This window comes from Mus musculus, chromosome 2 (assembly GCF_000001635.26).
Source record: "Mus musculus strain C57BL/6J chromosome 2, GRCm38.p6 C57BL/6J".
Taxonomy (NCBI): domain Eukaryota; kingdom Metazoa; phylum Chordata; class Mammalia; order Rodentia; family Muridae; genus Mus; species Mus musculus.
In genome coordinates, this window is record NC_000068.7 from 157,430,631 (window position 1) to 157,441,849 (window position 11,219).

The window sequence follows — 11,219 nt, forward strand, 5'->3', positions numbered from 1 at the left end:
GGTGAAAGTCGGAAGTTTCTTCTAAGGATTCAGTGAGAGGCAGATCATGCCCATCTACCCACCTGTCTGAAGAGACCCTCTCAGGTGGCTGGATGATTGGCAGGAGACAAGGTCTCACTGAGATGGCTCCTCCATCTGTCACCCTGGGCAGGGTGGGACTCCTGTACTGCCCAAGTGGCCCTGCTGTGCCCTGTGGACTTTGCTCTGAGCTGTACCTAGTCCCTAAGGGAGGCTGAAGCTGGCCCTGCCCCACCTGCCCCTGCTGGCCATCCAGGTAAATGGCTTCTCCCTTGTCCCTGTCAGGAGGCCGCAGCTTTTCCTCTTGGACTGGCTCCCTTATACCAGTAGGAAGTTTGTCCTTGGTGGTCAAGGTGGCAGAAAGAGGAGACTGTCTGGGCAGGGAATGGTGTGATGGAAGGGTTGCTGGTGGGGCAGCCTGGGACCCACAGGGGCCTTGTGGGTAGGATGGGTTCTCAGGATTTGCATCCTTCACCCTCCCCCCACCCCTCCAGGTGTTCCCAAGGCCCGGAACCAGATGAGCCACTGTTCTATTTGGGGACAATTCTGCTGTTCCCATTTCAATCCTGTGCCCTAGTTTTAGAAGCAACGTGGGTTTGGTTACCAGTTGGCCATTTGCAGGCAGCTCATTCCCCCCAACTCCCCAAACTCTGCCCACACCTTAGCTCCATGGGCATCGTGGTCAGAATAGGCCTTGGCTACCTTTGGTGTTGCCTGGGCCTCTGCTCCTGGGCTCCTGGCAATGTCTATGATTAGCAGCTGATGGTGTCAGAGCCAGGGACAGGATGTAGACCTGGTGGGGTGGGGTGGGGGAGGGGCACAGGAGGCTGCTCCAGGTTTCTGAGGGGAGATGTACTCTGGAGGACAGAGCATTGTGATCAGTCTAAGGGGCACTGAAAGCAATGCTCTGGAGCCAGTTACAGACCCTGCTGACCCTGCTGTTTTCTCTGCTGTGAGCTAGGTACCACAGGAGTGATGGCAGCCTAACAATGCCAAGGAGGGTTCGGAAAGGAAAGTCACCCAGGTCTTCAAGGGTGAGCAAGAGATCCTGAGAAGGAGAAGCACCGGTGAGGGCATGCTAGACAGTGGGAACCCAGGAAGTAAAGTGTGTGCATGCGTGCGTGCGTGCGTGTGTGCCTGCAGGAGTGTGCATGTGCGTGCTCGCATGCATGCATAGCCTGGGGCTGTGGAGCTTTGGTTCATCCTGCACACTCGGAGTGTTGTGGGAGTAAGGCAGGCAAAGTGGTGGAGAACAGAGAAGGATGAAGTGGAGCTGGGGCTTTGTCAGGGGTCAGAGCTCCTGACTGGGCCGAGGACAGAGGCCAGCCTTCTGAGGAGCCGCATCAGGGCCTTGTGATGTAGCCTGTGAGCTTGTTATGAGCCCTGCAAGATGGGGTTGGACCCGGTGCCCTCTGTGGACACCCCAAGCATACGCTGTTTACACACAGCCTTATGGGATGGGAGGCCCCTGCGAAGATGGGTGTGTCTAGTTCTGTGGGTCATGCCTGGTTCAGGCAGTGTAGCCTTGCTGCAGTAGCCCAGGGAGTCCTGCTGAGTGGCTGTGTCTGGGATATCAAGAATGGGGGTTGGGGAGGGCAGAGAGGGTTGTCACAGTTCTCTCTTACTGCATCTCTTGGTAAAACTGCCCCTCAGGAAATGGGGGGAATTCTATGGTGGGTACCCCAGGCACCTAAGGTGGACTCTGGTCCAGGTCCCAGCTTCCTTCCTTTTGGATGAGCCTCCCAGGCACAGTCTACCCTCTCTTAGGCTCCTGATGGTCTGAGAGCACTCTACTCTGGGACCAACAGGTCTGGCTTTGAAACTTCACATCGATTCCAGCTGAGAGAGCTTGACTAAGGGAGTTTGCCTTCCCGAGCCTCAGTTTCTCCCCTCACAGAAATAGAGGCTGTCCTCTGGAGGGTTGTATCCAGAGTTGTACAGTCCTGGGAGAGCCTGGCTCAGAGCCACGGCCTTGCTGGGCTGCCAAGGGGCAGCTTCCGGGCGCCCTCAGCTCTTAGCTCCAAGGACAAAGCCCCTTTGTGGGGAGACAGATGGAGCCTGGGAGCCCCCTCCCTGGGGAGCAGGGCTGTGTGTTCCTCCTCTGCACGCCATCCCTTGGGAGAAGGAGCTTTCTGAGGTCAAGGGTGGGAACCCAGCGGGGTGCACAAGCTGGCTGTTCTGACTGGGAAGCTCGGTGTCTCTTTCTGTCTCAGCCAGTACTCGGGGGTCCCAGGCATCCCTGGAGCCTACTGTGGGTTCCCTGCACATCCAACATTCATCCTTCCATTTAGCCATCCGTCTTTCTGTTTGTCCTTCTTCCTTCCGTCCTTTTCCCCAGGCACTTTCCCCTTACTGGGCCTGTGCTCTTTGGCTACACCATCTGTTCTGTTCTGAAGGTGTTCATAACTGTCCCAGCTATGCACAGGGAGTGTTAATGCAACACTTACCAGCAAGTGTCCGCTGGGAGTGAGTAGAAGTGGCCCTGTCCTCATCCCGAGATTGCTGCCATAAGAGTGAAGGTTCAGGCCAGGAAAGAGGAATGGAGGCCCTCTGGAAGGGTTGAGGGGTCCTTAAGTCCCCTGGAAAGGTTGCTTTTGAACTGAGACTGGGAGAGAGGAGAGTTGGCTGGGGTGCGGCCATTGAAATGCCTATTGGAGCAGGAGACATGCGTCCTGAAGACCCAAGGAAAATGAGGGAGTCATGGAGAATGGAGGGGAGGGGTGGAGTAAACTCTGGGCAGAGAATGACCTGTGCTAGGGCTCTGAGGCAGGAGCAGCATGTGCAAGGGTCCTGGGGCAGGAGCATGCTGTTTCCGGGGGTGGGGGATGGGGTTGTGTGTTCAACTGACCTGTGCACTGGAGGGAAGTGAGGGGAAGGTGAGGGCTTGTGTGGTTCCCCAGTGGGGACTCCGGGCCTTTTGTTTAGGGAGTAAGACCCATGAGGAGGTCACAGGCTGAAGGGTTCAGCTCAGCATCTCTGCTCCAGAATGATGGTGCATGGGAAAGAAAGGGAAGTGGGTTCAGGGCGTTCAGGCAGTGTTTGGAGCTGGGACTGACAAGGTCTGGAACCAGGCTACTGAGGGTAGGAAACCAAGGCTAAGCATGGCTTCTCCATGGCCAGGATCACAGTGGGGCAGGGCTAGGTTTGGGCTCTCAGGGCCAAGGTGACCTATGGCATTATATAGACCCTGGCTCCCAAATCCCAGACAGCAATATTAAAGTACACCCATTTCTGCCTTGGGAAATGGAGTCTGCCCAGTATGTCTCTGGGCTTGAGAAAGCTTGACTCCAACCTGCTATGGGAGCTGAACCTCAGTTTCCATTTGCTGTTCATGGTGTCTCCTTCCCAGCCCTGAGGGGAAGGCCTCCACATTGCAGGTGTGTGACGGCCTGCCCATCCACAGCCCGGCTGGAGCAGGGCTGGCGCTTTCAATATCTCAGCACCTTGGGGTCAAAGGTTCCTGCAATCAGAGCCAAAGCGTCTCTCCACCTGGGGAAGCAGCCCAGAAGGGCACCACAGTTTGCAGGAGGCCTCCTAACCTGGCAGAACAGGTCAGCACTGTGAATCAGGTCGCTTACAGCCTAGTCCCGGCCTCCTCCCACCCCCTCCCGGCTCAGCTCACTTCCTGGCTTCGTCCTCTCTCTCTGCACAGGCAGGGGTTCGCAGCCTCTTGACATTGTAACACAACATTGTCTCTATGTGGCTCACGCTCCAAGGAGTCTTTTGAATTCTAAAAACAAACAAAACAGGTATGTGTGTGTGAAATCTTGCTGAAAGTAAGTTACAACTTTGTGTGAGGTTGCATCCTGGCTGGCTTGGGGCTCTGCAGCCTGAGGCGTGCAGGTCAGGGGCTGAGATCCTGCAGTGAGCAACAGGGCCAGTCTGTCTGTCCTGGGCTTGAGGTGTGAGCCCCACTTTTCACTTACTTAGCTTGTATCGTCCCTCCATCAGGGCCAGCTGGAGCCTGCAGGCTCTCCCCAGTGGCACTGGCAGAGCCGGTTTGAGGCTTTTCAGCCCCCAGCATGCCTGTACTGAGAATGCAGGACCAGGCGTGTTCTGGCAGCCGGGGCCCTTGGATCAGCTCCCCCCCAACCCCCACTCCTGCTTCACTCCTTACTCGGCAGACGCCCTCCCCCCACCTCCCACCCAGCTCCTGGCCCAGGCCTGTGCTGGGTGGAGCTTGGGGATTGGAGTTGCTTTCTATTTTACATTGCCTGAGTAAGTTGAGTGGTCAGAGCCTCTGCTGGGGCTTCATGCAGGGAGAGCAGGGGTGGGGCTTAGCCTTTGGGGATGGATAGACCTGTGGCCTAGGCTACCTCTTCTTCCTGGGGAGGCCTAGGTGGGTCCACCACCTACCTAACCACCCAACCACCTGTCCATCTACCTGTCTGTCCACTCATCTACCCTGCTGTCTTCCATCTGTCTGTCTATCCGTCCATCCATACATCCACCTACTTTTCCTGCCTGAGGACTCCAGTGGGGCCCATCCATATTCACATCTACCCATTTCCCTACCCGTCTGTCCTTTCACCCACCTATCTACCTGTTCATTCTTCTATCTGCCCACGTATCCGTCTGTCATCATCCATGCATCCATACACCCATGTACACCGGGCGCTTCTATGCACTGGACAATATTCTGGAGGCTGGAGACACATCAGAGAACCAGCCGGACGCAATCCCTGCCTTTACAGTGTTTGCTGACTGGCAGGGCAGACAGAAAACCAGCAAACAAGGGATGAGTGGGCACAGTCTGTTAGAGGGAGCCAACTGCTGTAAACCCTACATAAAATGGGGAGGGGGTTTGATATGCCAGCTGGGAAACGGATGGGCTGCTACTGTACCAGCAGCGGGGAAGGGGCTCACATTGAAAGACTGGCTGGCACTGGGAGTGGGGTGGGTTTACAACTCTCAGGAATAGAACCTAGGGAGGGGACATCAATTTAGAGGCCCTGAGACTTGGAGGTGGGGGTGGTGGGGAGGGGCCAGGGCGTGCTTGGAGTGTTGGAGCAGTAGGAAGAGGCTGGGGAATGGAGTGAGGAGGGAGAAGACCTGAGGGGCAGAGCTGGGTGCCCAGGGTGGTCTGTAGTACGTGCTGGTGAGGAGCAGATGGGTGTCTGTCTGGAGTACTTGGGTAGTCAGGTATAGTTCACAATGTATTCTAACCATCGTCTCTCTGTATGGAGAAGCCATAGCAGACCCTCAGATCCCCCTGCCTCCTCCCATCATGTTAAAGTAGACCTCCAGTGTTCCACATTCAATGTACATGTTTCTGTGTAGCCGCAAATTCATAATCTACCCAAAGCCCACTGTTCCTTCCTGCCAGCTGCCTCCTCCCTCACCTGGTATAGTTTGTTGGTGAGGATGTTGGCTCATAAGACTAGCCTGCCAGTGGCCATGCTGAGCTCAGGTCCTAGCGCTTAGTAGGTAGTCAGTACACAGTAGCTGCTGCTCTGGATGGACACAGAGTATGTGTTCTGGGCTTTGGGCTCTATTCTTGGGGCTCCACAGGTAGGAACTTAACCATTCTCATGGCCATTCTTCAAAGTAGGCTGTTTGTATCCTGATGCTATAGGAGAGGGGGCAGGCCAGAGGAAGAGAAACTTCCAGGTAACACAGTAAGGACAGACGGGCTGGAGCAGGGTTTTGAGCCTAGGTGGTTCAGCTTTTAATCCTCTCACCATGAGGGGTGTTAGCCCAGAGAAAGCAGACTACCTCTCGTTACTGGTGTGGATAGGTGAGGTTGGGAGCTAGCTGACCATGAGCACCCACTGAGGAGGGAGCAGCCTGTGCCAGAGGCTGGAGGATCATTATGGGTGAAGCAATGGCGGGGGTAGGGTGGGGGTGGGGGGTGGGGGGAGATGGTGGCCGGCCTCCAGCAGGCAGGAGAGTTAAGTCTGACCCCTCTCCTTCCCACTCATCTCCCTCCCACCCCCCATTCATGGTTAGTGTTGAGTGAAGGGCGTGGCTCCTGTGAGCTGAGGGGTGGGGGAGGAGCTCAGGACTGTTCATGCACTTGGGCTTAGCCACTTGGCGTTCCTGCCCACCCATGTCCCCAAGGGAGATGCCACCTGGGTGTGGGCGGGGAGGAGGGGGCACCATGTTCCCAGAGTCGAGAAGCAACCAGAGCTGTTGGCAGGGAACAGCGGGCACCGTGGGCAGGGGCCGGCTGACAGCCCCTCTCAGGGCCCATCCGCCTGCAGCTAGGGAAGACGGGGGCCCGCCCAGCTGACCTTGAAGAGGTTGGGATATAAGGTTAGAATTCATTACTTTAGTGTCCTACCAAGGTCACTCCTTCATCCTGGACATGTCAGAGATTTTGTGCCCAGATACTGGTTGTGACCCAGATGAAATGTGGCCTGTCTAAGGTCACACAGTGACGGTAATTTCCTGAACTCACTAATGAACCATCTTGGCGTGTCTCTTAGGCCTTGTTCTAGTGCATCTCCTCTCTATTCTTCTGCCTACTCTCCCTGCCTCCTGGGATAGTGTGGAAAAGAAGGATTCCTAGCCCCCAGGAAGTCTCCTGCATCCTGTCTTCACATGTGAAGCCATGAGGTTGTAGAGAGACTCCTGGGGGTGGAGGGAACCACAGGAGGGTCTGTCCCTACCCCATGCTCCCAGCTCACCCAGGAGTTCACAATGGAGCTGTCCGTGTGCTGGGTTTCAGCAAAGCCCAGCCCAGCCACAGACTCTTTCCTGAGAGCCTTTGCCGCCTCAGGGGCAGCCTGCTGGTGGAGAAGCTGATTGTCACAGAAATCCCCAGCTGTCGCAGGATCTTAGACTCATCTGCTTTACCTCATCTGTAAAATGGGCTGAAGAATGGCACATAGATCTGCTATGGTGGCACAGGCCTTTAATTCTAGTACTTTGGGAGGGATGCAAAGGCAGGTGCATTTCTGAGTTCAAGGTCAGCCTGGTCTACTTACTAAATTCTAGGCTAACCAGTGCTATGTAGAATGACTTTTATCTCTAGAAAACTCATAAAATGAGCTGGCATGGATGCCCAGCTAACAGGCCCAAGCACCATGGAAACGGAATGTGGGAGGGAAAGGTAAGAGCTCAGAACTTCAAGGTCATCCTCAGCTATGTAGTAAGTTTGAGGCCAGCCTGGGCTACATGAGTCCCTGTGAGAGTACTCAGTAGATGCTAAGTAAGTCTTAGTCATCACTGCTGTTGTACGTATTTTCTTAGCCCTTTGTCCTTTCCACATTGCTAAGCCATTTGTGAAAGGCTAGGTAAGCAGGGAGTTCCCTCGGTCACACTAAAGACAATCAGGGCGAAGGTGCCCGTTCACAGGGAGCTTTCCCCAGGATGATGCTGTAGAGAAGGCTACCCTCCTGAGAGATGGGTACGGGGTGACCCGTCTTAGATCCTTTGACCTGCCCTCAGGTGGGCACTACTGTCTAAATGTCAGCTGGGATCCCATCCTTGAGCCCCACGGGCTTCCATGCTTTCTCCCGCTGCCTAAGAGGCTGGAAGGAGGCGGTGGTGGCTTGGCTCCTAGGGCCTGAAGTGTGTGCCTGTCTTTCTGTCTAGTCTTTGTTCCTTTTTGGAAAAATGAGCTGACTCGTGAACTCAAGACCCTCCATGAGATCATCTGAAACCAGATGATCTTGGGGGAAAAGGCTTGAAGATAGCTAGGATCTCAGAGAGTGGCCCAGGCCCTGACTTAGCTTCTTTGTCAGACATGGCTGACCCGCTGTCCCTGTGACCAGGGCCCGGGCAAGCTGGGGAGCTGGCAGTGGGGGTCAGAGGAAGGCCCCCTAGAATGACACTAGCACACCTCCAAACCATGATGCTCTCCCATCCTGGCTGGGCAGGCACCTGTGGGGTCCCTGCGCTTCCACTCCCTACTCATTCGTTCTCCCATGGCAGACACCCCACTTCCCCAGTGCTCGGTGGTGCTGCTGGTGTTCCTGGCGGTGCTGAGAACAGCCTAAGGGATGGTGGGCAAGGGCAGACACAGACCCTGCCTTCATGATGAGATGGACTCGGGGTATAGGAGGCTGTGGATCCCAGACAGTCCATGCTCCATTCCCAGTGTTGTCTCTTACTGCCGAGTTCCCATCCACACAAAGGCACAGGTCACACAGGGATGGCGTAGAGCATCCTGGACTCATGCATGGTGCCTCTAAGTTAGACAGCTTCTGGGGTTTGTTCTCTGGGTAGGGGAGAGGAGGGAGGGTCGAGAGTGCTGTGTGATCTATGGGGTTGGGTGAACCGTTGCTGGTCACAGCACACTCTGGGGTTCTCCCTTTGTATGTCCAGCTGGTGTGTAGTAGCATTTCAGCCCAATGACATTTCAGGGGTGGGTGATCTTCGTTTGCCAGAGACCATATCCCTACTGTGGGGACCTTGTTGCCCTGTGTGGGGCTGCCTCTGTGGGAAGCCTACCTGGTTTCTGCTGCTGGCACACATACAGCACACTCACTCTGAGGCTCTGGGTGACTGCAGCAGTCACCTGGTGTCCATAGTAACATTGATCACTGGCAGAGAATGTGGCTTACCACAGCCATGTGGAGAAGTCACTGACAAACATCCTTCTGCAGGACAGAATACGGAGACCAAGAGTGCTGAGCGACCTGTGTAGCCATGACAGGCTGAGCCAGGATCTGAACCAAGGCAGGTAAGCTGGGTGTATTTCTGTCTCCTGTAGGCTGGTCCAAATTTACTATGTACCCTAGGCTAACCTCCAACTGTCTGAGTGGCTCTCGGCTCATTATGTAGCCCAGGCTGGTCTTGAATTTACAATATAACTCTGCAGTTGTAATTGGGTGGTATTAACTGAGTGTGTTTGGAGAAGGAGCGGGCATGTGTGCTACCCTCTCCGGTTTGCCTCTCTCCTACCAGGCTGGAGATACTAGATTTGAAGCTAAATTATAGAAGTATCAATTTGCCAATCTGTCAGGTGAACATTGATTTCCACGATGGCTTTAAAAAATGTTACAGTGATGAGATGAATTCCCATGGGATTAATCCATTTGAAGTGGCCCATCGCATGTTCTTGCCAGAGTTGATTGGCTCTGTTCACTTAGCATAATATTTTCAAGACCTACTTAGTCGGGGCATCATTTAGCCTGCTGTGTCAAGATTTCTTCTTGTCAAATATTTCATTGTGTGGATATGCCTTATGTCTGTCTGTCTCTGTCCTCTGGGTTGTTCCACGTGGGGGATGTAGGGGTGGATGCCGCTGTGAGCACACATGGAGGCTGGAGGCTGACATCTTCCTCAATCACTTGTCCAACTTATCTTTTGAGGTAGTGTCTCTCATTGAACCTGCACCTCATTCTCCCAGCTAGACTAGGTCAGGAAGTCCCCAGGATCTGCCTGTCGTGGCTTTCATTGCTGGAGTCACAGGCATGTGCTGCCATACCTGGCTTATATAGTGCTGGACATCTGGTCTCAGGTCCCCATGCTTCCATAGCAGGCACTTTATTCATACCACCATCTCCACAGGCCATGTATGTGTATGTTTATGTATGCATATATGTATATATGTGTGTGTGTATATAATATATGCATGTGTATATATATATATATATATATATATATATATATATATATATATATAAACACATTAAAATGTTTTTGAGGGCTCATGAAATGGCTCTATAGGTCAAGATGCTTGCCATCAAGGCTCACAACCTGGGTGTGACCCCTGGAGCCCACATGGTAGAGAGAATTAACTCTTTCAATTTGTCTTCTGACGTCCATGCACACACAATGGCAGGTGTGCCCCCCAAACACATACACACACTCACCCACACACAAATGAACATTAAATGTAGGGGCTAATGAGATGGCTCAGCAGTTATGAGCGCTTGCTGCTCTTCTAGAGCACCTGGGATTTATTCCGTGTTCACGTGATGGTGACCCTAATTTCAGGAGATCCACTGCCCTCTTCTGAACTTCATGGGGACAGGGCATGCACACACTACACAGACATACATGCCAGACAAAATGCTCACATAAAATAAACCTCAAAAAATGAAGTGTAGTGAAAATATTTAAATTGACATTAAAAAACTGTATGTATTTATAGATAGCGTGATTGATTGATTGGTTGATTGATTGGATGATCCTGTGCTGAGATGCAACCCTTCCTCACTCCTGCTAGGCAGTTAGTTGCTCCACCCTAACCCACAGCTGTAGCCCTTGTGTGTTTTATAATGGTCAAACCCAAGTGGACCTGTCTCCTCAAACACTCTGTTTCTCTGTGTTCTCACATTCAGAATTAGTTCTTGCAGCCTTTTGAAGTGTGCAGTGTACTGTTATCTGTTGGCATCCAACTGTTCAGTTGCAGGCACACAGGGACCCCTTCGGCCTATTCAACTAGAACGTCCTGCACATTGGTCAGTCTCTCCTCACTCCTCTTTTCTCTTTCCTCCTCAGCCTCTGGTAAGTACTGTTCTGTCTTAGCTTCCATGATAATAACATTTTGTGCACACCTTTAATACCAGCACTCGGGAGGCAGAGGCAGGCAGATTTCTGAGTTCGAGGCCAGCATGGTCTACAAAGTGAGTTCCAGGACAGCCAGGGTTATACAGAAAAACACTGTCTCAAAAACAAACAAACAAACAAACAAACAAACAACCCACCCCCCAAAAAAACCAAAAAACCCCCAACATTTTAAAAAAGATGTATGTATGTATGTAAGTAAGTAATATATGTGGGTGTTTTGCCAATGGGTATATATGCACACCAGAAGAAGGCATTGGATCCCATAGGACTACAGTTACAGACTTGTGAGCTGCCATTGTGGGTGCTGGGAATTGAAACCAGAACCTCTGAAAGAGCAGGCAGTTCTCTTTACTGCTGAGCCATTTTTCCAGCCCATGATGTCAAAGTTTTAAAAGATATTTATTTTATTTTAAATGTGTGTATGTGCATGTGGGTGCAGGTACCTGTGGTGGCCAGAAGAGGGCACCGTTCCTCTGGAGGTGGAGCTACAGATGGTTATGAGCTGCCATATGGAAACTGGGAACTAAACTCTGTAAGAACAGCAAATACTCTTTAACTGCTGAGCTGTCTTTCCAGCTCCTATAGTAGCAGTTTTTTTAGGCTCCATGTATGAGTGAGATCAGGTAGGACTTGTGTTTTGGTGCCTGCATATTTCACTTTTTGCATGCCCTCCATGTTTGGTTCAAATGACAGCTTCCTCCTTTCTTTATTTACTGGTTGGCAGACACTTGGGCTGT

The 11,219-nt window shown here is 52.7% G+C and overlaps 1 protein-coding gene across 15 annotated transcripts in view; it reads left to right on the plus strand.

The window, feature by feature from the left end:
- Src (Rous sarcoma oncogene) overlaps positions 1-11,219 on the plus strand; it is a 47,933-nt gene that overhangs the window by 6,725 nt on the left and 29,989 nt on the right. For 8 of the 15 annotated variants that reach the window (XM_006499066.3, XM_030249002.1, XM_030248999.1 and 5 more), the window contains one exon: positions 8,571-8,647. The gene's annotated coding sequence lies outside the window, so the exon portion shown is untranslated. Of the gene's footprint in view, positions 1-984; positions 1,086-8,570; positions 8,648-10,318; positions 10,420-11,219 lie in introns of those variants that run through there. The other 7 variants (XM_030249008.1, XM_030249010.1, XM_030249007.1 and 4 more) reach the window with 3 other exon arrangements.